Below are 26477 nucleotides of genomic sequence, written 5' to 3'. Positions count from 1 at the left end.
ATGGTTTCAACATAGGTTGAAAAACAAGATAAGCAATTTTATTAAAATCTACTTTATTATTAATAGCTTCCAAAACCCACATCTTCATATCTGCTAAGCACATAATGGGAGTAAAATGTGTTAATCTTTTAATGGGCTTAGGACATATTTTCCACTTTTCTGTTACTCTTTCTTTCTCATTCAGTGGATAATTTTCAGAAAGGAGCATTGCTTTGGAATAGGCTGTTAAGTCAATTGAGACTCAATCCTTGGGAAAGCCATAGTCAGTAGTTCATCTCCCTTTAAAGATAAAGAAAGCTACAAACAGCTTCACCTCTTAGATACATACTGAGATATATGTATACACACACACACACACACATTTTATAGCCTAGGAAATCAAAGGTCTCTTACTGATCAAAAACGATCTCTAGCTCTTTTCTGGAAGAATACAGCTGTATATATAAATAAATAAGCAATTATGCTTTAATGGCTATTCAATCTGATTACAGGGGGTTATAAGTATTTCCTATAGAAGAGCCTCTTTGTTAGAGAGCAATCAGAAAATCCTGTATTTAATTCTATTCCTCAATTTGATCCATGCTGTTCAACTAAAAAACACATTTATGGAACCTTTCCTGGGCAAAGCATGGAGTAGCTGCTAAGGATACAAGATACAAGAGGCTTTTGCCTTTAATGGGCACAGAATCTAACAGGGAAAATGGACACACAAAGAGCTAAAAGTAAGTTCTCTATTTGCAATGTTAACAAAATGCCATATTCATGTGATGTTCATTGGTGCTCATTTTGCTGGGAATTCACTAAAGAATGAGTAAAATTTCAGTAGATGGATTTATTGATCCAGCAGATAAAAGCGTGGTGTCCAGGCAAATATAGATAGCTACAGGTATGATACACAGGGTAGTGGTGATAAAAAATCAGCTTGATCCTTTTGGTAGGAGGGATTGTTTTACACATCAGGGTGTCCTGAGTGTGGGGTTAGGACAGCCATGTTAATTCAGGAAAGGAAAGACAACTCTTGGGCACCACAGGTGCAGGGTAGGAGACAGAGTTTTATGGAGTCCTACTACAGCTCTGACTCTACCAGCATCCTTTAGTATTCTTTGCTGAATTCAATTCACCAAACTTTAGGGAGAGCTTACCCTATGCTGGGCTCAGGACTCAGGGTACAAGTAATCCACAAGCAAGTAAGGGAGGCAAACATGTAAAGAAATAAATGTTATTCTGTAAAGAAGGTACTAAATAGAGTCGAGGACAAAGTTCATATTTTAGGATATGGGGAATCCCACTCCTGGGCATATATCCAGAGGAAAACATGGTCTGAAGGGATACATGCACCCCAGTGTTCATTGCAGTACTGTTTACAATAGTCAAGACATGGAAGCAACCTAAATGTCCATTGACAGATGAATGGATAAAGATGTAGTACATATATACAATGGAATATTACTCAGCCGTTAAAAAGAATGAAATAATGCCAGTGCAGCAACAAGGTTGGACCTAGAGATTGTCATACTGAGTGAAGTAAGTCAGACAGAAAAAGAGAAAGATCATATGATATCGCTTATATTTGGAAGCTAAAAAGAAATGATATCAATACAAATGAACTTATTTACAAAACAGAAATAGACTCACAGACTTAAAGAATGAACTTACGGTTACCGGGGGGAAGGGTGGGGGGAAGGGATAGTTAGGGAGTGTGGGACTGACATGTACACACTGCTATATATAAAATGGATAACCAATGAGGACCTACTGTATAGCATAGGGAACTCTGCTCAATGTTATATGGCAGGCTGGATGGGAGGGGAATTTGGGGGGAGAATGGATACATGTATATGTATGACTGAGTCGCTTTGCTATGCACCTGAAACTATCACAACTTTGTTAATCGGCTATACTCCAATATAAAATAAAAAGTAAAAAAAAAAAAAAAAAGAAAGAAAAGAACTCCAAATCCTGGTGACTTAATACAAAGAAAAGATATTTCTTGCTTATGTAAAATCCAATGCTGATGACCCTGAATGGGCAGCTCTCCTGGCTGTCTTTCCTCCAAGCAGTGACTTAGAGACTGGGCCTGCTTCTGCCTTGTGTCTCCACCATCTTGTACTTTTAAGGTCACCCTGGGGTCACCCAGCTGGTAGGTGGAGGGAGGAATTCATGGAGGATACTCAGGTTTCTTCCTGGAAATGATACATGTCACTCACGTCCACATTCCATTGTCTAGAACCAGTTACATGGCTCCACCTTGATGCAAGGTAGCTGGAAAATTGGCAGCTACTTCTAAGAAAATCAATGCAATCTTCACAAGGAAGTGGAGCAGAAATCTTCGGTGGCCTCTAGCAGCCTCTGCAACAGTGCAGTGGGGGCCAAAAGGGAGCTCTCTCTACAGAGACAGTGATGTGTGTGATAAGTCTTGATGGAAAAACGTTTGGCTGTCAGATGAGGGGAGGTAGGGAGAGTAAAGGATTCAAAGCAGCTACACGTCTATAAGGATGGAAATATGAAACCTCACAGTAGTGTCGGGAAAGTGCCTTACTGCGTTAAGACTGGGGCCTATAGGACTTCCCTGGCGGTACAGTGGTTAAGACTCCGAGCTCCCAATGCAAGAGGCACAGGTTTGATTCCTGGTTGGGGAAGATTCCGCATGCCGTGTCTGGCACGTGACGTGGCCAAAAAAAAAAAAAGACTGGAGCATATAGATAGAGTAAGGATAGAAGTGATGGGAGATGGGGAAGGAGAGTTTTGTAGTTACCCTATCATGAGGAGACTTTGCAATCTCTGAATAGGAGCTTGGAGCTATTAAGACTATGTAATTAAACCTGGAAATTTGAAATTTGGCTTCACATTAAATTGATACAGGAAATTTTTTCTTAATGCTCAGTTTCAGGCCCCCTAACTCATTTAGATAAAAAATCAGAAGAAATCTATAATTTAAAAGCTGCATGGAGGAATAGAATGTGTCACCTAGATTGAGAATAACTGAACTAAAGTTATTGTTAAAATACAAACAGATATTTGATAGACTTTACTCCAGTGGCTATGGAGAGAAGAAACACATAAATACTTAAAATGAGTTTAAAAAAATCCCATTCTGGAACAGGTAACACAATCAACAATTGACATTGTCTGGAAATATAATTTTAATCATCATCAAGAACAATTATGAGATGTCTGTTTCTGGTAAGGCAGTTTAAGAGAACAAATTTTCAGCTCAAAACCATCCAAAGTCTTGTAATTTTCTATTAAATGAGAGAGGTTGTCTAATGTAATAGAAGGGTAAGGGAATGGGGACTCAGACTTTGATCTGAATTCCTATTTACCATTTTCTAGCTAAATTATATTCTACAAAAGTTACTGAACGCCTAAGAAAGTTATCTAACTTTTCTGAGACTTTTTCATTATTTGAAAAATAAGATAATCATTTGAGCCGATGTTGCTGGTTGCCTCCTTAATATTCATTTCTCATCTCCTTATTTTGTTAGGTGGTAACGTGCCCAGCAAAAAGGCTTGATTTCCCAGGCTCCCTTGAAGTGAGCCATGGCCAAGTAACACGTTTCTGATGAATGAGAAGTGAGCAAAGGAGAGAGCAGCAGACCTTGAGGTCAGAGGACCAGGGAGGGTAGACAGATCCTGTGGGGCTTTGAGGCTGTTTTAAAGCTTTGGATTTTACTTTGAAGGAAATGGAAGCCAGTAAGTGTCCTGAGAGACAGACAATTACTCTGGATGCTGTGTTGAGAGCAGACTGTAAAAGGACAGGGATAGGGAAGGGGAGAGCTGGCAGGAAATTGTTGAGGTAATTTAAGTGAAAGATGATGATGGCTTAGACTAGGATGTGAGCTATGGAGATGATATAAGTTGTCAGATTCTGGATACATGTTGAAAAGAGAGCCAACAGGATTTAAAGATGGAATGGATTTGGGGGGGGGGGCGCGGTGTGAGTGTGATTAAGATAATGAGGAAAGAATCCAAGTTTGTTTGGCTTGAATAACGATAAAGGTAAGAATGCCTGTAATTGAAATGAAGAAGGCTACAGATGAAGTGTGTTTAAGGGGAATGATCAGGAGTTGAGTTCTGAACATATTGAATTTGATACATCTATTCGAAATTCAAGAGGACATGTGAAGTTGGCAGTTTTGTGTATAAGTCTGGAGTTAAGACAGAATCTATGCTGGAAATATAAATTGAAGGATTCCAAGATATGTTTAAAATCATGAGATTGCATTAAATCACCAGAGTCAACGTAAATCAGGAGAGATGTGTGTGTCATGGATCAATAATAAGTCAAGGAAAAGAGAGAAAAACAGGAGACTGAGAAGGAGGGTCCAGTGAAGCAGAAGGAAAGGCAAAACTGTTGCTCTGGAAGCCAAGAGATACAGAGAAATGATGGGTCAAATGCTGCTGATCAGTCACTGAGTAAGATGGGGACTGGAATTCACCATTGGATTTAGCACTGTGGTGGTCATGGGTGTTCTCAGGAGATAGTGTCTGCTAGATGTGCCTGGGAGGAAATGGAAGGAGAGGAATTGGAAACATCAATAAAGATGACTCTTTCAGGAAGTTTTAAAGCAAAGACATAAGGTAGTTGCTAGCGTGAAAGTGGAATGAGGGGCAAGAGAAAGTTGAGGTGTGTGCGTTAAGATTTGAGAAGTAACATCCTGAGATTATGCTGTTAGGAATAATCCGGAGAGAGAGCAAAGAAGTCAATGATGTTGGAAAGAGGAGAAATTGCCAAAGTGATAACTTTAAATGGGGTAGTGGGGTCCAATCTAAGGCACATGTAGGGAAGCATGGTGCCAAATACAGTGTAAGGCACCAGGGAGGATATGAAAGAAACAGAATCGTCTGTTGCCTCAAAATACTTAGAGTCTCTCTAGGGAAACCATTGTGAACCTGATGGCCCCTTAGAGCTTGCCCCCCACCCAATCGTCTTTTTTTTCACGTGTCATAAATATTCTCTGAGATTTTAAGATTTAAAATTCTTAAAGTCACAGCCAGATGGACACACCATTGTCCTCCTTCATTATCTCTATTAGACAGAGAATTCCACACCAGGTATGCATTCCCCAATCAGATTTACCAAACCAGAAGACTACCATAACCCTATATTTTATGATCAGCTCATGACGGCTTCATCATGGTCTTTCAAACTTTCAACACACACTGTCTGACTCCCTCTCTAATTCCAAGTCTCTTGCTAGGTGCTGGGTTTGGAGAAATGAGAGAACTGAACTCCCTGTACTTAAGCAGATGATGAGCACCTGATATAAAGCAATGGTGTTGACTGCAGGGTGGAGGGAGGGGCATATGAGACAGAGACTAAGAAAGTCGAATCAGCAAAATTTAGCGATTGATTGGAAATGGAAGATTAGTAAGATTGAGGAGTTTACATTTATTGAGTGTTCTAAATACTAATCTCAATTTCTATAATGTCTAGATTGATAACCATGTATTACTATTCATTTCATTTGACATTTTTTTAGTTTTATTTGTATTTTCCTAGAAGTTAATCAATTTTGTATGCATTTCTCATCTTTTTACTGTAAAGTTTTACGTAACACTCTATTTACACTTTAAATCTTTTGTGAATCTTTATATTTGCATTCCTAAGATTTTACACCTGTGCTTTTCTAAAAATTTACATATATTTAACAATAACTTACCTTTTGATATTCATCAGTTATACTGTTTTCAGTTTTCAGTTGCAGAAAAATGTGCATAATTCTTAATGTAATCCTCTGCTGAGTTAGATTTTCTCCCATTTCCTGGCTCCATGATCTTCTCAAAACAAGAACACCTAAAACAGCAGCGTCGATAACAGTATAACTATAAACACAAGTACTAGGGTCTTCTTGTCCCTGGGCTCAATTCTAACACTTGTGGGTATTACATTTCCTTTAGTGCAATATGTCACTGATGACATACAACTCTTGCTTTCTTCCCAGTGTGTTCTGAGAGTAATAGCTGCTACTACGATGTGAATGAGAAAGTACAAGTGATTAAAGTACAAAGCAGGGAGAAGGCCTGCTATGAAAACTTTTCCACAGTGATAGAAGAACAGTTTTCTCTTTTTTTTGTTTGGCATAAACCTTTGGTTCTGGAACAAGATGCAAGGGGAGAGAGAGAGGGAGAGAGAGAGGATATTCTTACTGACTTTCACGTGGGCAAGGCATAGGTGGGCCACTGATTGTATTTTTAATAGTTTTATTGGTCTCCTAGTTAGTAGCAAATCACCTCAGACTCTGATATAGGATACTACAAGTTTTCCTTTCTTTTTCTGTTTTTGTAAATATACTCATTTAATATATTTATAAATATTTGTATATTAAAATCTTTATATATAATATATAATACAAATAACATAATATATTAGATATGTATATCAAATGGGTATGTGTAAATAATGGTACCATAGCATGGCATCCATTTTAAAAACATGTAATAGAAGACTAATTAATATGGGAAAACACACAATATCTCGTGGAGTGAACTACTCAAATTACACACAATATTTATCAAATGATCACACTTTTAAGAAGGTGTGATCATTATTATTGCTCTCTACCTAATATATAATATAATAATATAATATATAATAAATTATATATCATTATATAAAATATATATTATATTATGTAACAGTTATCATATATAGTGATATATTATTATATAGAATATATATTATATACTATTATATTATATAACAATTACAATATATAAAATATATAATAACACAATGTATTATATATTATTAATAATATATATATTATAATTATATTATAAAATAATTATAATATATATATATAAAATCCCTATGGTTTTCTTAGCATAAATGTCCTCAGTGGCATTTCTGGGGAAAAGAACATCAGCACTAGGATGTACTGGCTCTAGGTTGCAGACTGCCCTTTAGAACGGTGATACCAGTTTAAACTCTCACCAGCACTACACTTAGGCTCAGTGGGTGTTGCCATTTGCCATTGTCTTTTGTATTAATTTGCCAGTGCTGCCATAATAAGAAACCACAAACTGGATGGCCGAAACAACCAAAATTAATTTTCTCACAATTCTGGATTAGAAGTCTGAGATCCAGGTGTCAGCAGGTTTCTTCCCTTGCACCAACTGTATGTGTAAAATAAGAGCGTGGGGAGACAGATTGCTATTTCTAAGAACGTAAGGATACCAGTGTTGCTGGAGTGATGTGAAGGAGGAGGGAGTAAGGTCAGGGCACTTCAACGAGTGAGACTAATCTAGTTGTACATATCTTTCAATGCCTTTGTATGTGAATGACTGATCGTACTGGTTGGCTGATGGTAAAATCATGAGCTCTAAACTTATTCCTAAAAACTCTGTAGAGTAGACATTGCCTCATTGTCATTGTTTTTTAAGGTTGAGGAAAAGAAATCTCAGGTGAACTCTTTACCTCTGCCTGAATTCTGGTTGTGGTCTTTCTTTATTCTTGGAATTTAATTCTATTCCGCTAGAATATATCTGAAGGCTCATCCTTCCTTAGTATCATTACTTCATCTATGGTAAATCCACTTGTTTTGCACATTAATATCTTTTTCAGTTCAGTAATATATCTAGTGATTACATCTTAATTACTTCTTTTCTGTCTGTTTTAGACTCTTCTTTAAAAAATCATAACCGTTTGTATGTTGGATCTGTTTTCTGTCCTCTGGTTCATTTTTTTGGTCTAATTTTCTATTTCATTCTCTTCTAATGAATATTTAATGTCACCAACAGATTTTGTTTCCTCGGAGGAATATTTTATCTACTGCTGTCCAACCATTCATTTTTCATTTCACTCTGTTGTTTCTTCATCTCATATTTTATTTCACATTCTGCTTTGTGAAAGCATAGGGTATCTTTCTGACCAATATTTCTGTTTTTCTGTAATGATTCCATATTTTGCATGATATATGCTGTCCAAGCCCACATGCAGCATGGGAAGCTGTGCCTTGCAGTCTTTTGCTATCTGCTTTCATGTGTCCAGTGTCTGGTTGATGTGAGTTTACATTACTTGTTCAGTAGTTGGGCTGCCAGAGGAAGCATGGGAGAGGGGAGCTGCAGCTCTTGGGCAGTCCCAGTAGGGGAACACTTCTTTCTGCTTTGGAGAAGCAGTTTTCTGTATCCATTTTTCTGTTGGGTCATTCCATACCAGCTATGTGATATATCTGTGCCTAATCTCCTTATTTATAATGTGGCCATCCACATCTAGGTATAAATGCCCACCCTCTTCAAGTTTTGGAGAACCCTCACCCCACTCTTGGCTTTCTCTGATGTACTCATTCTATAAACTATTGGGCCTTTGGTCACAATTGCTTTGAAAGCTGCTGATTCCAGGGGCAAAAGGACTTCCCAAGCAGTGTGCTGCTTCTTTTCTGAGACCCTTTCTTGTTTTCGGAGCACTGTCCTCAAATTAGGAGCTTTTGAAAGGATGATTTTATTGTTTTTAGGTGCTCCTAAAAAGTAGCCGTTTCTATGCTACTTTCTTAAGAGGGCTTTATATTAGTTTTCTGTTCCTGCCAAAAACAAGTTACCACAAACTTAGTTATTCAAACAGCACAAATGTATTATCTGACATAAATCTTACTGGGCTAACATTAGGCATTAGCAGGGCTGCGTTCCTTCCTGTAGGCTCTGGGTAGGGACAATTCCTCACCTTTTCCAGCTTCTACAGGCCTTCTGCATTCCTTGGGTTGTGGCCCTTTTCCTTCATCTTCAGCAAAGATGAGTCAAGCCCTTCTTATTCCTTTTTTTTTTTAATTTTAAAAATTGAGTTATAGTTGATTTACAATGTTGCATTAATTTCTGCTGTACAACAAAGTGATTCAGTTATACATATATGTACATTCATTTTCATATTTTTAAAATTATGTTTTATCACAGGATATTGAAATAGTTCTCTGTGCTATACAGGAGGACCTTGTTGTTTATCCATCCTATATATAATAGTCTGCATCTGCTAATCCCAAACTCCCACTCCCTCCCTCCCCCACCCCCTCCCCCTTGGCAACCTCAAGTCTGCTCTCTGTGTCTGTGAGTCTGTTTCTGTTTCATAGACAAGTTCATTTGTGTAATATTTTAGATTCCACTTATAAGTGATATATGGTATTTGTGTTTCTCTTTCTGACTTACCTCACTTAGTATGATCATCTCTAGATCCATCCATGTTGCTATAATTGGCATTATCTCATTCTTTTTTGTGGCTGAGTAGTATTCCATTGTATATATGTACCACATCTTCTTTATCCATTCATCTGTCGATGGACATTTAGGTTGTTTCTTTGTCTTGGCTATTGTGTACTGTATAGTGCTGCTATGAACATAGGGGCGCATGTATCTTTTTAAATTATAGTTTTGTCTGGATGTATGCCCAGGAATGGGCTTGCTGGATCATATAAGCCCTTTTTACTCTTCATCACTCTGACTTCCTCTTTTGCCTCCCTCTGTCACCTCAAAGGACCCTTATGAGTACATGAGGGCCACCTGGACAATCTCACTAAAGATCAGCTGGTTGGCAACCTTATTCTCCCTGCAAATTTACTTCCCAATTTCATGTAATGTAACACATCTACAGGTTCCAGGGATTAGGATGTGACATCTTTGGGGGAACCATTACTCTGCCTACCACAGCCTCTTCTTCCACTGTGTTCTTTGTACGTGATCTCAGGTAACACTTCCTTAACATTTCTGGCATGATCTTGATACCCTTCTCTACTTTCTATCACTTAAGCCACTTTTCTCTCAATTCTATGTTTAATGGGAGAGTTACCTACAGGTATTCAGGTCACCATTTTTTCTGGAAGTGCAGATAGTGTTTTCTAATAGAAGGAGTCATGTGACTTCCTCAGAGATTTTTCCCATGATCACATTTACATATTGATGATTCAATTTGTTGTTACTCAAGTTATGTTTTCTCTGTTTCCCTTGTTTCATGCCTTTCTCTTGCTCTTTCAGGAATTTCTCCTAAAGTTTCATTTTCCAGGAATTCCCTTTCTCATTGGTATTTCCAATAATAAGTAAAGAAACTAAATTTAGTCAGCTTTGATTTTCATATTAAAAAAACATGGATTGCGGAGCAGGTCCAAAGCTTCTCTTCTCGTGATCAAGTGTACTCAAGGCAAATTTGTTATATTTCTCCTTTATTGAGCACTCAGATCTATTTATCAAATGCTTTTCACACATGTTTTCCATTAGCCTTGAACTTTGGTAAATATTTGGAAGATATCATAGCTTTTGATGATCCCTGAAGGAAAGTACTGAATTTTTTTCCAGTTCATTTTACATCTATTTTATGTGTGAAAACTATGTTATATTTTACTTTGCATTATGTTTTATAAATGTCAAGTGTTTAAATTTCTATGAACAACTTCTTTGAATTTTGTCTCATGAATTAGGATTCCCACAGGCATCTTATTTTCTTTCAGAGTTTTACATTTTTAAGATTATATGGCATTATGATGTTTAGTTAGTCTCCAGGGATGAGCTCTCCAGAGAAATTGGAGAGGCTTTTTTGTTTTTTGTTTTCATATTAAAAAATCCCTACTTGGCTCATGGAAATACCCTAGATCTCTCCCAGAGGCTTTAGCTCAAATAACCTAAAGAATAAGCTGCCTAAATGGTACTAAAATAATGTATGTAAAACAATATATGAGTCACTGTTTATTACCAGACTGCAAGATTAATTTCTTTGGTTCCAACAAAACAGCATTTATTTAGATTGTAGTCATTGTAACTTTTTCTTTTAAGCACTTAATGACCTAGATTTTTGTTTGGCTCCACAATCTAAACTCTATTTAGATCTACTAATGGTATAAGCCTTCTGTGCTGACAGAACACCCCATGTGCTAACTTTCAGCTTGGGTCTCCTGATATAACGTCTGCTGATAAAAGTTGCCCAGCACTGTCAGGCTTATCAACGTACTTCAGTGAGGAGTGTGGCATTTCAGTGACACCAAGGCAGGGACCAAGCTGTTCAGACATACCATTCATCACCTCCCTTCACAGGGCCTAAACAAGCATTCCTGCTTTTAATCAGTACATATATGGTCTTGAGAGCAAAATGAAAGGTGTCTGCTGCCCCAGAGTAGGGCAGTCATTATATCTAGTGGTTGTTGGATTGGTCGTGTAATAATTGCTTTCACTGAGATATCATTGCTCAGGAAATATCAGGAATGGATAGTGGCCAAGACAGTCATGTGTGGGTAAGGCCTTCACAAAACCTGAGGTCTGAGGTTTCAGGGGAACAAACTGTTTCAGAGGAACTAACTACTGAAAAACAGACTCTGCAAGTGTCTACCTTAATATGCCAGATACGCATGTAAACTATGGCATTCTGTATGGAATATCAGATGGCTGAACTAGTGGGGCTGCCGCCATCAAAATCTGACTTGGGGTGATCAGACAGACCTCATCATATTTCTAACCCTGCTGGGTGTGAGAGGGGATGCAGATGTGGCTCTGTCCCTGAGTGGCAGAACGTGGGCTGGTGGTGTCATATGTGGCAGTGGCTTTATTCCTCCTACTGGTTGTCTCGCTCTCTGAAGGAGAGGGTCCCTTAAACACCCAGCATCAGGAATTGAAGAAATAAAATATGGTTTGTAATTAAATAGATTATGAGGCAGTGATTCAGTACCACATTCTCTAAGAATATCTAACAACATGGTAAAATACTCATTAATACCAAAGGAGGGCAGACAATAGTATATAAAAATTGTCAGAATGTAGTACCAAAATGTTTTCAGTTTTTACCTCTAGGTCTTAGTATTACAGTAAATTTAAAATGTTCCTTTTAATGCTTTTTTCTATTTCCTGAATATCTTACAAAACGATATACTCTTACTGTAATGGGGAAATGTTATCTTTAACAAAGAAAGAAAAAAATGCTTAAAGTAAATATTTCAGGTCTGAATCTACCAGTTCTAAATTCTGTTGAATAAGATTTAGAGGTATATAGAGAATGTTTAATTCTGAGATTTGGATTATAATGGATGGGTAAAATGCTGGTTGAATATGTTTTTAGTAGAAATTAATTCTCATTATGTCATTTCAAAGAGCCATCTTAAAGATGAACATGAAAATAACAATGATTTCCAATATGTGAAACTATATAAAAAGTTTTACATTTGATATTTTTTCAGTAAGAAAATTGAAAAGTTCAACTAGTGCAATAATATTGTAGAATTGCCACTTTTTATTTACGTAAGGAATCAAATTTGAGCTATAATTGTAGAGATCTTGTGAATCACAGTTAAATTTTATTTAGAATAGATGACTATGGAAATTTGGTTATTTCATGGACATATCACCTCTTAAATATCTTACAATGAATGGATAAATATCTGTTTTCAGTCAATTGCCTGCAGCACCTCTATGGCCAGTGACTAAACTCATTGTTCATTTGCCCTAAAAGTAACGAAAAATTACTAAAAGTAATAAATGGACAGAAAGCTGAACTCATCAGAGTATGACTGAGCTGTCAGTATGTCCATGAAATCATTCTGTGCTCTATGATAGCCATGAAATTATCTTTTAGTGTTTGTTTCCAGGACATACAAAAATTCAGGAGGTAGGCTTTTTGAAATTCAGCCCTTATTTTTTTATAATCCAGAAGAAGGGGACAGGGGAAGCTGGGGGAGCATATATCATAACTGAATAACAATAATCTCGTAACTTAGTGAAGGCAAGATGGGACGATGCTATAAAACACTGAATTAGAAATCAGCTTTTCTTCTACCTCTGCTTTGTAATTAACTTGAGTCTATTGGTCACTCTGTGGGCCTCTGTTTTTTCATGTGTAAACTCAAAGGATTGGTCTAAAATTCGTGGTTGTCGAGTTGCAGACCCAAGAGAGCTCTGGAAGCGGACAATAGCAATGGAAGGTATGGTGAGGGGAGAAGCAGGGGTACCTCTGAGCCATTCTTACCTTTCTGATCAGATTTCTCACCTTGTTTATCTGTTTCTGCAAACTGTTTAATGTTTCGATAGCTTCCAAAGCAAAGTAAACATTGATGTAGACTCATTTAGGAAAAACAGGCATGGAACCACTTGTTAAAATGGGTAGGGCTAATCCAAACTTTATTTTAATACATGTAATGATGTTTGAGAATTATTTGTAAAGGCTTACTCATTTGACAGGATTACAATTAGTTTTTGCAATATGCTTTTTTCTGGAGATGTGGTTTTATACTCATTTATTATTATTATATGCAGTTACTACAGTGTTGGGATGAAATCAGAGTCATCAAGTGGTAAGTGCTGATTATCCCTAAAATTGAATGGGATCTTGTGGCTGAAAAAATAGTTCCTGATGAGGAACCAGAAGACCTACATTCAATTCTCATCACTCATGGGCTAGGGGAAGAGGGGCAATATGTAGAATTTTGTGGATTTTGATTTTCCCATCAGCAAAATGGAGTCGACACAGGTCAAGCATCAATCCCGACTGGGGTTATCCTGAGACTCAACCATAAAGACCTCTCAGATGCTCTCTGAGGGTGACATCTCTTATCTGTATGTATTTAAGGACTGATGGTCATCTTGAGAAACAGCTTCACTTGGCATTCTGGTGAATGAGCCCAGAAGATGTTTGGATCACTTTTCCTTACTCGTAACTGAACTGTTAAAAACTGATAATTTTCTCCAAAGGATTATTTCCTTTGTGAGCTTCGGTGAGGGAAAAAGAAAGAAAAGTATGGCCATATTACAGGAAAGGCTCTACCTGAATGATTTATTTATTTATTTAGTTAGTTAGTTATTTATCTTCCAGTTTTATTGAGATGTAGTTGACATACAGCACTGTGTAAGCTTAAGGTGTACAGCACAATGATTTGACTTACATCATGAAATGATCACCACAATATATCTAGTGAATATCCATCATCTCGTATACATACAAAATAAAAGAAACAAAAGAATGTTTTCCTTGTGATGAGAACTCAGAATTTACACTCTCAACAACTTTCATATATAACATACATCAGTGTTTGTTATACTTGTCATGCTGTACATTACCTCCCTAGTACTTATTCATCTTATACCTCTGCCCTCCATGTCACTATTATCTAATCATTGGGTGAGGTGTGCTGTGCTTTTTTATGTTCTCAGGAGTATTAATTCCTTTTCATTAATTGTGTGGATGTTAAAAGCATGTTTTTGTCTTAAGTTATAAATTGGCTTGTAAGCAAAATACTATAGGTGATGAAGGATGGCCTACAGACGACTGATGGAAGTGGTTAAATCTTTTGTTGCAAGTGTAGGATTTTCCCTCGTCCAACAGGATCAGATCATTTCTCAGCTGTGTTTGACTAAAGTTATTTCGAGTGTGTTAATGTTCTTCTGCATAGATTTTCTCATGCTGCTTATTTCTTTCTCTGGAAACCTATGTGTCATTACAGATCTTGCTCAAAAATCCCACCCCTTACAGGAAAGCTTTCTAGGCATGAATGGCGTACAGTATTCTCTCTCTTCTGTGAATTCTGTTAGTATACAGTTAAGAATTTCCTTGATCTTTATTTTTGGGTAGCTATTACATCTCCTATTTCTTTGGTAACTCCCACAATATCTAGCTCCGTGCTAGTGTATGGTGCCAAGTAACAAGTAAGTGTTCATTAAATGTTTGCTGGTAGGACTTCCCTGGTGGCGCAGTGGTTAAAAATCCTCCTGCCAATGCAGGGGACACGGCTCGAGCCCTGGTCCAGGAAGATCCCGCATGCAGCGGAGCAACTAAGCCCGTGCATCACAACTACTGAGCCTGCGCTCTAGAGCCCGCGAGCCACAACTACTGAAGCCCTCTTGCCTAGAGCCTGTGCTCCACAACAAGAGAAGCTACCACAATGAGAAGCCCGTGCTCCGAAACGAAGAGTAGCCCCCGCTTGCGGTAATTAGAGAAAGCCCGTGCACAGCAACGAAGACCCGACGCAGCCAAAAAAAAGTTTGCTGATAAATATCTTTTGAATGTGTGAGAATGAACAGGCTTTTAACTAGCACAAAATTATTTTCACTAGTCTCAACCATATTTTCCTGAACTTCAATGGAGATATTCTGGGAGTAATCACAGAGAGCTCAGGACACAATGGTAATTTTTTAAGCAAAAGTCTAGTCTTTTGTATTATTTTTAGATGGACTGGGGGAGCAGGAGAGAGATATTAGCTTAGAACATAGCGATTTACCCTACAGAGTCAGAGATTGGGTGTTATGCGGGGTTGGGAGGAGCTTCCCCAGTTTTGGGACGCGGACACTCAGGTCTCTGTGGTTGGTGTATATTGACTGCTGATTAATCTTTAATTCATTCCTTTAAGTTCATTACTTAACTGAGCAACCTCCTGATTATAATCTGACATTCCCGGTGTCTTCCCTAAAGAGAGAGAAAGTACTGATTGAGGATTCTGACATTTCCACTGGATCACTGGTGGTGAATAAATTGGCCTTCTGGTTTATCAGTCTGTATGTACTGAGTCTACACGGGGACGGTGTTAATTCTCAGGTTTCCAAGCCTACACGGCTGAAGACCACACTCAGTATGGTGCATAGAAGATCCTTGTCATGAAAACTACTATATTTCTCGTACTACATACCATAACATTAAAAGCACTGAAAGGGCTAAAAAGAGACAAAGCCTTTTTCTCAAAAACTTTTAACCATATTTTAAGCATAGAGAGCATAGAAACACACTTTTAAGTATAGAAAACAGCAGTTTCCTCCCAAATTTTCGTGAACATTTTTGACAGGGAGTGTGGTTAACCTCAAGCTATGATTCTGAGGGATGGCACTTAGTTTCTTGATTTAAGCATTTAAGGAGACAGATGAGGAAAAGAGAAAAGATGAAAGTTCAGAAAAAGTCAAAGGGACTAAATGATTCCACATTTTTTTTCAAATGAAATAAGTCTCATAAATGCTAAACAAATAATTTGAATTGTTAAAAATGCCTTTATCTGCTTAAAAACACACCATACAATTATGTAAAAGCAAGAGCCAGAGAAGAAAGGAGGGGATAATTATGGTGACCTGAGAGGGCTAAGATTTAGAATTTTTCCTTTTTAAAATTTAAGTTAGTATCTTCATACCTAAGGGACTTAGATCAATTGGCTATTGCAATCCCAATTTATTGGGATTGGAGGGGTTGTGGGAACTTAGCCTCTCCAAAGAAACCTGGGGGCTGTAGGAGAAACCACAGATACTGAGATTTAAAGCTGTAAGAAAGGGAAGCTGGGGTAGATTTGGGAAGGATTTTTTGCTCAATGATATAGCCACCACCAGCATGTAACCATGCCTTTAATGTGTTGTTTACCTACAATTGACAAACTCTGCTCATTAAGAATTAGGTAAGAGCAGTTGCAGTTTTGAATTTGAAAGGTTTGAGGAGGGTTGAAATGGAAAATATTTTAAAATTTCTTGTCAAAATGTTAAGATGACACTGATGGAAGAATTATACTAGTATCTCACATTTTCCTGTTTTCTAACAGAAATTGTCTGTGGAGGTAAAACTTTAAAGTTTGTTCTTTATCTAGCTATTTGAATTTTTTGTGGCTTTTCACAGACATATTCTTAGTCTTTTAGAGAAATATTTGACTTTGGAAAACAGCATTTAAAGACATTTACTTTCTCCAAAAGAAGAACAAGCTGGAGGTATCACACTCCCTGATTTCAAACTATACTACAAAGCCACAGTAATCAAAAGAGTATGGCACTGGCCTAAAAACAGAACAGAGATCAATGGAACAGAGTAGAAAGCCCAGAAATAAACAACATGCTTATATGGTCAATTAATCTATGACAGAGGAGGCAAGAATATACAATGGGGAAAAGACAGCCTTATCAATAAATGGTCCTGGGAAAACTGGACAGCTACATGCAAAAGAATGAAACTGGACCATTTTTTTACATCCTATACAAAAATAAATTCAAAATAGATTAAAGACTTAAATATAAAACCTGACAACATAAAACTTCTAGAAGAAAATATAGGCAGTACACTCTATGATATTGGTCTTAGCAATATTTTTTTTGGATATATCTCCTCAGGCAAGGGAAACAAAAGGAAAAATAGACAAATGGGACTGCATTAAACTAAAATGCTTTTTGCACAGTGAAAGAAATCATCAATAAAACAAAAAGGCAGAATGGGAGAAGATATTTGTAAGCAATATATCCAATAAGGGGTTAGTGTACAATATGTATAAAGAACTCATACAACTCAATATCAAAAAATGCAAACAATCTGATTAAAAATTGGGCAGAGGATCTGAATAGACAGTTTTCCAAAGAAGGCATACAGATGGCTGACAGATGAAAAGGTATTTAATATCACTAATCATCAGGGAAATGCAAATCAAAACCACAATGAGATATCACCTCACATCTGTCAGAATGGCAATCATCAAAAAGACAAACATAACATATATTGGCAAGGATGTGGAGAAAAGAGAACCCTTGTGCACTGTTGGTGGGAATGTAAATTGGTGCAACAACTACAGAAAACAGTATGGAGGTTCCTCAAAAATTTTAAAATAGAACTACCATATGATCCAGCAATTCCACTCCTGGGTATATAACTGAAAAAAACAAAAACACTAATTAGAAAAGATACATGCCCCCCAGTGTTCACAGAAGCATTGTTTACAATAGCCAAGATGTGGAAGCAACCCAGTGTCCATCAACAGATGAATGGATAAAGATGTGGTATGTATGTGTGTGTATATATATCTACATATATACAATGTATATATGTATATGTATGTATATATATAATATATACAATGGCATATTACTCAGCCATAAAAAAGAATGAAATATTGCCATTTGAGACAACATGGATAGACCTAGAGTGTATTATGCTAAGTGAAATAAGTTAGACAGAGAAAGACAAATACTGTATGATCTCACTTATATGTAGAATCTAAAAAATAAAACAGGAACAGACTAATAGATACACAGAGCAAACTGGTGGTTACCAGAGAAGAAGGCAGTGAGAGGATGGACAAAATAGGTGAAGGGGATTAAGAGGTACAAACTTTCAGTTATAAAATAAATAAGTCATGAACATAACAGCATAAAAATATAGTCAGTAATACTGTAATAACATTGTATGGGGACAGATGGTTACTAGACTTATTGTGGTGATCATTTTGTAATGTATTTAAATGTCAAATCACTATGTTGTACATCTGAAACTAACATAATATTGTACATTAACTATATTACAATTTAAAAAAAGCAACTCTGTTAAAAAATTTAAAATAGATAACTGAATAAAATATAAAGACATTTACTTTCTCCAGATTCTTTAGGATATTATACACTACAGTGACAATAACCAATATTTTCAAATGCTTATCGAGTTGTTAGGTGCTTTATATACAGTCTCCCATTTGGTCTTTGCACTGACTCTGTAGGAAGTGCACTATTACTGCCCCTATTTAACTACAGTGCTTAAAATAGGTAAGTGAATTGTCTGTGTTCACATTGTACGTGGTGGGCCCATGAACTTGAACACTGGTCTGCCTGATTTCAGAGCTCTTAAACACTACTAACTGTCACTTCTTAAATGAAGTTATCACACCTCCAGCAAAGTATTTGAAAACTTAGGCCCCAAATTAACAACACACAGTATGTTAGAGAAATTACACACAGCAGTACGTCAGAGAAAGCTCCAAGGAGATGATTAGAAACTCTTTGTGTGTGTCTTCAAGGTGCAACACCCAAATCATCGGTTCACAGGTGCAAACCAACGGTCTTGGAAGGCAGAGGGTATGCTTTGGAATTAGGATTTGAGTAATTTTGTGTCTGTTTTCCTTTGTTCTTATCTCAACATCAAGTGTACCAACACATATGACAATGCAACCTTGATTTGGCCCCTTAATTCCCATCATATCAGTATCATCTTAAATGACACCTAAAGGTATGCTCAGTATTAAAAGTTCGTGGAACTCTTCCTTTTGAAATATGAAAGAACATCTTTACTTCAAAGTACAGTCAATCCTCATTATTTGCTGATTCCATATTTGCAAATTAGCCTACTCACTAAAATGTATTTGTGAACCCAAAATCAATACTTGCGTTGCTTCTGCTGTCGTTTGCACATGTGGGAAGAGTGGTGAAAATTTCAAGTCACTTGACGCACACATAATCAGCTGAGGGCCAATAAGGGGACACTCTGCCTTCTTGATTCAGCTCTCTTGCTGTAAACAAGTGTCCTTCCTCCTTCCTCCTATTTAGTGTCACTTTTAATTTTTTTTTGCATCTTTGTGCTTTATTTTTTGGTGATTTTGCTGTTTAAAATGGCTCTGAAGCCTAGTACTGAAATGCTGCCTGGTGTTTATAAGCACAGGAAGGTGTGACGTGACTTGCAGAGGAAATATGTGTGTTAGAATAAGCTTCATTTAGCCATGAGTTTTCGTGTCGTTGACCACAGTTCAATGTAAATGAGTCAACAATATGGTACATCTAGAGAAAGGAAGAGGAAATTCTCTCCTCTTCACATGAGGCTACTCCACAAAGTGCTAAAGTAACATCCGTAGTGTGTGATGAAGCTTTGAAAAAGATGTAAAGGTGGCTAAATTTGTGAATTCATGAGATGATGATTCATAAAAAGGTGTAGTAGACAGCACTGCTGGGAGGATAAAAGCCAGAGAACTTTACAGTCACATCCTCCAGGGTAAAGAAAATGTTAAACTCCTGGCTAGTGCTGGCTGTTAGGCACATTTCAAGAAGTGATACAGCATGAAACATGTTAGACTTGCAGGCAAGCAGCTTCTGCAGATCAAGAGGCTTTGGAAGAATTTAAAAAACACTTGCCTGGTGTTATACAGGAAAAAGGTCATGTGGAAGAGCAGGTTTTCAATGCTGATGAGATGGCTTGTTTAAGGAACTTGTGTAATGCACATGCTGTCTTGGTTGAGAAAAATATGGTCAGAGACTCACAGGAACCTAACCCTGTATTTCCCCTAGGAGCATTGGGTCAGCATTCATTAATTCAGTGATTGTGGTGACTTTATAGAACTTAAGTGCCACAGATAACCAGAATGGACTGTATATTCACCAAAGAAAATGAAGAGGATTCTAACCCTCTAATCACCTGCTCTTCATCTGGGGCTGAGAACTTTGTGTATTTCAGCACATCTTTGAGCTTGCTTTCTTTCTCCATATAATGGTGCCTTCATCTTCATGATGTTCTCAAATCAATTCCATATAAAGGAGGAGATTTTCCTATTAGTCCCCACCTGGGACTCAAAGGACCATGACTGCACATGCCCCTGTCACATTATTTTGAAATAAAACAGTCATCTTCTTCAGTCAATGGTTTTGTAAGCCTGAGTACAGTGTTTGGCCAATTAGGGGAGGAGAAACACAGTGGTACAAGCTCTCATTTTGGATTATTCTTTTGACTTGGGAATCACGGAGCAGCATTTACTCATTTAGCAGATATGTGAGTGTGCATTAATGCACAAGGCATTGTGTCTTGTGCCATCCCCTAAAAAAGCAAGGAACTTCAATGAAAAGTATAAAACTTTGGTGATAAAGAAAGATGTATTCTTACAAAGATATATTCTTTAGGGGCACACTTTCTGGTTTTTATCTCTCTGAGGACCAGAATCTTGATTTTAATAGTCAGGAAGATTCTACCCAGTTGAGGTATCTACCTATCAATATCTGGAGGGGTGATTTAACTAAGTACTTTATAAAGATAGCAAAAGCTTATAATCTAGCCAGGACTGGGCAAAAAGCAGACACTGACATATTTATGAAACGGGTAAATAAATGAATGATAATTAATCAACAGTGTGGGGTGGTAAATATATATATATGTGAGTACACACACACACACACACACACATAGACACACAGACACACACACACACACACACACACACACGGAAAGTGACAAAGAACGTGTAAATGTGCTGTGGAGTCTTGCTATGTTTTCCAGTTCTCTCTTCTTACAGAATTATCCTGGAATATAGCTTGGAGGATATATTCCATCCTGATCTAGTTTGAATTTCTCTTTTTTTAATTATCCAAATTCCTGCTGTACTATGTAAGGTCTACAAGGACAGGCATTGTATCTGTTTGGTTCATGAATGTATCTCAGGTATCTAGAACTGTGCCTGGCACATAGCAGATGCTCAGTAATATTTGTTGGTTAAATGAATGAGCACTTATCCACTTCTCTGTGTGCTAGACTGTTGTGGTCCTATGCTGTCTATACTGGAGTGTCAGGATACACTCACATATCAGTGCCCTTGTGGGTGAGTGGGTAATAGTGCTTCTGTTCTTAAATTTTTAAAAATTGTTTTTTAGCTCTTGCAATATAATTGACATGTAACATTGTGTAAGTTTAAGGTGTACAATGTGTTGATTTGATATAATATTGCAGAAAGATTACCACCATAGAATTAGCTAACACCTACACCATGTCACAATCACTGTATCTTTTTTGTGGTGAGAACATTTAGGATCTACTCCTTTAGTAATTTTCAAGTATATAATGTTGTTAACAATAGTCACCATGCTGTATATTAGATCCCCAGAACTTACTCAGGTGAGAACATTTAGGATCTACTCCTTTAGTAATTTTCAAGTATATAATGTTGTTAACAATAGTCACCGTGCTGTATATTAGATCCCCAGAACTTACTCATCTTATAACTGAAAGTTTGTACACTTTGATTAATATCTCCCTATCCCCCAAATCCCCAGCCATCCCCGGCAACCACCATTCTACTCTGTTTCTATAAGTTTAGTTTGTATAGATTCCATAATATATTAGTGAGATCATACAGTACTAGTCTTTCTCTGTCTGACTTACTTCACTTAGCATAATGCCATCAAGATCCATCCATGTTGTTGCAAATGGCAGGATTTCCTTTTTATCTCTTGGCTGAATAATATTCACACACACACACACACACACACACACACACACACACACACTCTCTCTCTCTCTCTCTCTCTCTCTCTTTCTCTCTCTCTCTCACCCTCTCACCACATCTTCTTTATCCATTCATCTGTTGATGGACATTTAGGTTGTTTTCATATCTTGGCTATTGTGAATAGTGCTGCTGTGAACATAGGAGTGCAGATATCTCCTTGAGACCCTGATTTCATTTCCTTTGTATATTCCAGAAGTAGGAATGCTGGACCATAGGTAATTCTGTTTTTATTTTTTAGGAACCTCCATACTACATTCCATATTGCCTGTACAAATTTATATTCCAACCAGCAGTGCACAAGGATTTCCTTTTCTTCACATCCTTGCCAGCACTTGTTATTTCTTGTCTTTTTGTTAATAGCCATCCTAACAGGTGTGAGGTGATATTTCATTGTGGTTTTGATTTGCATTTACCTGATGATTAGTGATGTTGAGTACCTTTTCATGCACCTGTTGGCCATTTGTATGACTTTTTTGGAAGAAATGTCTATTCAGATCCTCTGCCTGTTTTCTGATCAACTCATATGTTTATTTGTTATCGAGTTGTATGAGTTTCTTATGCATTTTAGTTCTTAAACCCTCATCAGATATATGATTTACAAATACTTGCTCCCATTCCATAGGTTGCTTTTTCATTTTGTTGATGGATTCTTCTGTGTAGAAGCTTTTTAGTTTGATGTAGTCCCATTGGTTTATAGTTTTTGTTGCTTGTGCTTTTGGTGTCATATCCAAAAAATCATTGCCAAGACCAATGTCAAGGAATTTTTCCCTATGTTTTCTTTTAGGAACTTAAAAGTTTCAGGTCTTATTGTTTAAGTCTTTAACCATTTTGAGTTAATTTTTGTGAATGGTGTAAGATAGGATCCAGTTTCATTCTTTTGAATGTGGTTATCCAGTTTTCCCAACACCATTTATTGCAGAGACTATCCTTTTCCCATTGAGTGTTCTTAGCTCCCTTGTCAAGTATTAGTTGATCATATACATGTGCATTTAATTCTGGGCCCTTGATTTTGTTTCATTGGCCTCTGTGTCTATATTTTATGCCAGTACCATACTGTTTTGATTACGACAGCTTACAATATAGATTGAAATTAGGAAGTGTGAAGCTGCTAGCTTTGTTCTTCTTTCTCGGAAATGCTTTAGATGTTTGGGTTCTTTTGGGGTCCCATACAAATTTTAGGATTGTGTTTTCAATTTTTGTGAAAAATTGCATTGAAATTTTGGCAGGAATTGCACTGAATCTATAGAATACTTTAGGTAGCACGGATATTTTAACAACATTAATTATTGGTATCCATGAACACTGGATATCTTTCTTTTTATTTGTGTCGTCTGTCATTTCTTTCATCAAAGTCTTATAGTTTTCAGTGTACAGATCTTCACCTCCATGGTTAAATTTATTCCTATGCATTTTATTCTTTTTGATGCTATTGTAAATGCAATTATTTTATTTCTTTTTTAGATAGTTCATTGTTAGTATATAGAAACACAACTGAAGTTTATGTAATGACTTTGTATTCTACAAATTTATTGAATTCATTTATCAATTTAAAAAAAATTTTTTAAATCTTTTTTTAACATCTTTATTGGGGTATAATTGCTTTACATCATTTATCAGTTCTAACAGTTTTTTGGTCAGGATTTTGTATGTATAAGATCACATCATCTGCAAACAGACAATTTTACTTCTTATTTTCTGATTTGTTGCTTTTTATTTCTTTTTCTTGCCTAAATTGCGCTGGCTAAGATTTCCAGTACTATGTTGAATAAAAATGGCAGGAATGGGCACCTTTGTCTTGCTCCTGATCTAGAGGAAAAGCTTTCAACCTTTCACCATTAGTAAGATGTTTGTCATATACGGCCTTTATTATGTTGAGGTATGTTCCTTCTGTACCCAATTTGCTGAGAATTTTTATCGTAAAAGGATGTTGAATTTTGTGAAATGCTTTTCTGCATCTACTGAGATGATCAAACGATTTTTATCTTTCATTCTATGAATGTGATGTATCACATTAATTGATTTGCTGTGTTGAACCATCGTTGCATCCCAGGGATAAATCCTACTTCATCATGGTGTGTGATCGTCTTAATGTGCTGTTGAATTCAGTTTGCTAGTATTTTGTTAAGAATTTTTGCATCTGTATTCATCGGGGATATTGCCCTGTACTTCTTTCAAAGCTCAGAGCCTCTATTACGTTTTGCTAGAGTTATCTGCTTCACATCTCTGAACAAAACCAACTGCCTGCTTTAGTGACCACATGAGAATGTTTATTGCTGAATTTTCTGCCTCTCTCTGATTGTGGCTGTATTTCTGGATTTGTACTCTGAATAATGTGGAAAAGAAGGAGGCATTTTAGACTTTTTTTAACTTGTGTGTGTTCCATGTGGACAGTGTGTGGGAAGATACAAAGAAGAGCAGCTGTGGATTTCGACCAATAGCTGGAGGTTATGTGGATCGAGCAGGCTTCTTATTTCCTAATTGGTAGGTTATTTCTTAAAAGGAATGCTTATGTCCAAGGCAGGACTTATCTAGTCATGGCCTAAAGGGTAAAATGTTAAAGATTGGGTACAGTTTTTTAACTTTGTTGTCTTGAAAAGATATTGCTTTGACTTTTAAAAGCTGGAGAGCTTTTTAGAAAATAAAGTTTTTCAAACACTGCACTCATTCAGTTGGTCTGGGGTGATTGCAATGATAGGTTTAAAAACCACAAACAGCACTTATTATGATAGAGAGGGAGTGAGGCAGGGAAATGAATTCAGAGTGGAAAGGGATATCCATTACATCTTGTGAAAGCCTGCTGTCCTTTGTAAGAATGCTCCTAGGAGATGGTTCATATGCCCTGTGTGTTGTTATCTTTGTGACTTAGGGTCCATTGGGGATTGTTGAAAGGCTAGGTGAGGCTGTGCCCTGTTTGCTGTAGAAGTTGCTTCTGTGGTGTCCAGAGTGCATCCCTGCCCATCTGAATTCCTCTCTTTGCTCTCTTCTGGGCTGCCATTCTGCTGGGAGCACCATGGGATTCTAAATTGGCAATGTTTGTTCATAAGGAATTGGACTTGAAATAAGCTAAGCAAAACATTTTTTTAAAACTGTACAGCTCTGTACACATTTGGTGTATTATTATTACTACTAACAAAAACAGTAACTATTATTGCTGAATCTTGTGAGTGCTTTGAGGGATGTAGTTGGCAACCTGGACATGGGAAGTAGAAAGGCCTGGATGTGGCTGGTGGATGAACCTTGGGTTAATGCCAACTATGTAAGATAAATTGACTTTGCTTATGTTCTAAAGACCCATGAGGAAAATTTTTCACATTGTTTCCTTTGGCAATATTTAAAAATTTTTTTTTCCAGATTTTTACTTTTAAAGTTTGTATATAATCCCTATAAAGCTACTCCTTATCAAATACATTATTTTTCTATCAGATTTCTTTATCTTTTTTCATATACACACATATTTTACATAATTTTATTCATGGTATGGACACAATTTCCTCAACTGCTTCTAATCTTGCTAATTATGATCCTAATGACTACATAATATTTACTATTTTATTTGGTTGTTCTACTATTATTAGATAGTTAGGTTGTTTCCAAATTCTGCTGTTATAAATAACACTGAGATTAATAAGATATCTTCATGTCAACAGTGCAAAGCTGTTGCCTTCCCCCCCTCTTTGAATGCTTTTCTTTGTCCACACTTTCACATGTGAGATTGTAGTTGCAAAAGATAGAAATATTTTTCCAGGCTCCAGATAACTACTAGAAAAATTATCTGTGCTTGGTTCACTCGTCCCTAACAATATGTGAGGTTATAATAATATGTCAAGTGTTTAGCACAGGGCATTTGTTAGATGCTGACTACCTCTGCGGCCTCCTCCATCAACCCCACCCCTACACTACCACTATTACTACTACTACGTACTATTATTTTTATTATTATTTTGGTGAAGACGGGCTTTATTCTAATGAATAAAAACATATATCTTAATAGAAATTTAATCATCAGATTGCTCACATAGATTTTTTTCTTTCTCCTTGTCTTTTCAAGATGATTTGTAGGCGATTTGGTTTTTGTCCTTCCGCCTCAGTACCAGAGCTCTCCCCTTAAAAGAATTCTTCTTAATTTTCACCTTTTCCTTCTCTTTTTCTCATGAAAATACTTCCACCTGGGAAAGTAAAATATATATATTTCTTATGTTTATATATAACTTTCTTATATTTGGTGGTGATAAAGCTAATTTGAAGATGATAACAGGGTGCTGAGAAAAGAGACACCATGGTCTCAGACCCAAGTTCAACATCTCTTGGGGACAGATGTAAAAGTCTGACCTCTGGTGGCTGTGAGCTGCAGCTGTAGGTCAGATGTACCACGTTCGAAATGCGATCCTTCAGCAGTAGCTAAGCTGGTGTAAGGCTGATTGGTGTTTAAAGCACTTTTGTATTCATTGTGATGGTTCCTTACGTCAATTAAAACACCTTGCTCTCTTCCCTATAAAGGAATTATCTTAAAACAGTGTTCCTCAGAATGTAGGGCTTTAAGTACGT

General features: G+C 36.8%; 1 long non-coding RNA gene across 1 annotated transcript in view; it reads left to right on the top strand.

The window, feature by feature from the left end:
- The window catches only part of LOC102992407 (uncharacterized), a 117768-nt gene that overhangs the window by 57822 nt on the left and 33469 nt on the right, over positions 1–26477 (top strand). Inside the window, exon 2 of the long non-coding RNA XR_448098.2 lies at positions 3486–3604. This is a non-coding gene — a long non-coding RNA (uncharacterized lncRNA). The remainder of the gene's footprint in view (positions 1–3485; positions 3605–26477) is intronic.

The sequence above is a fragment of the Physeter macrocephalus genome, chromosome 7 (genome assembly GCF_002837175.3).
Source record: "Physeter macrocephalus isolate SW-GA chromosome 7, ASM283717v5, whole genome shotgun sequence".
NCBI classification, from domain to species: Eukaryota; Metazoa; Chordata; class Mammalia; order Artiodactyla; family Physeteridae; genus Physeter; species Physeter macrocephalus.
The sequence above is the reverse complement of the archived record's forward strand: the minus strand, read 5'-3'. Positions and strand labels throughout refer to the sequence as shown.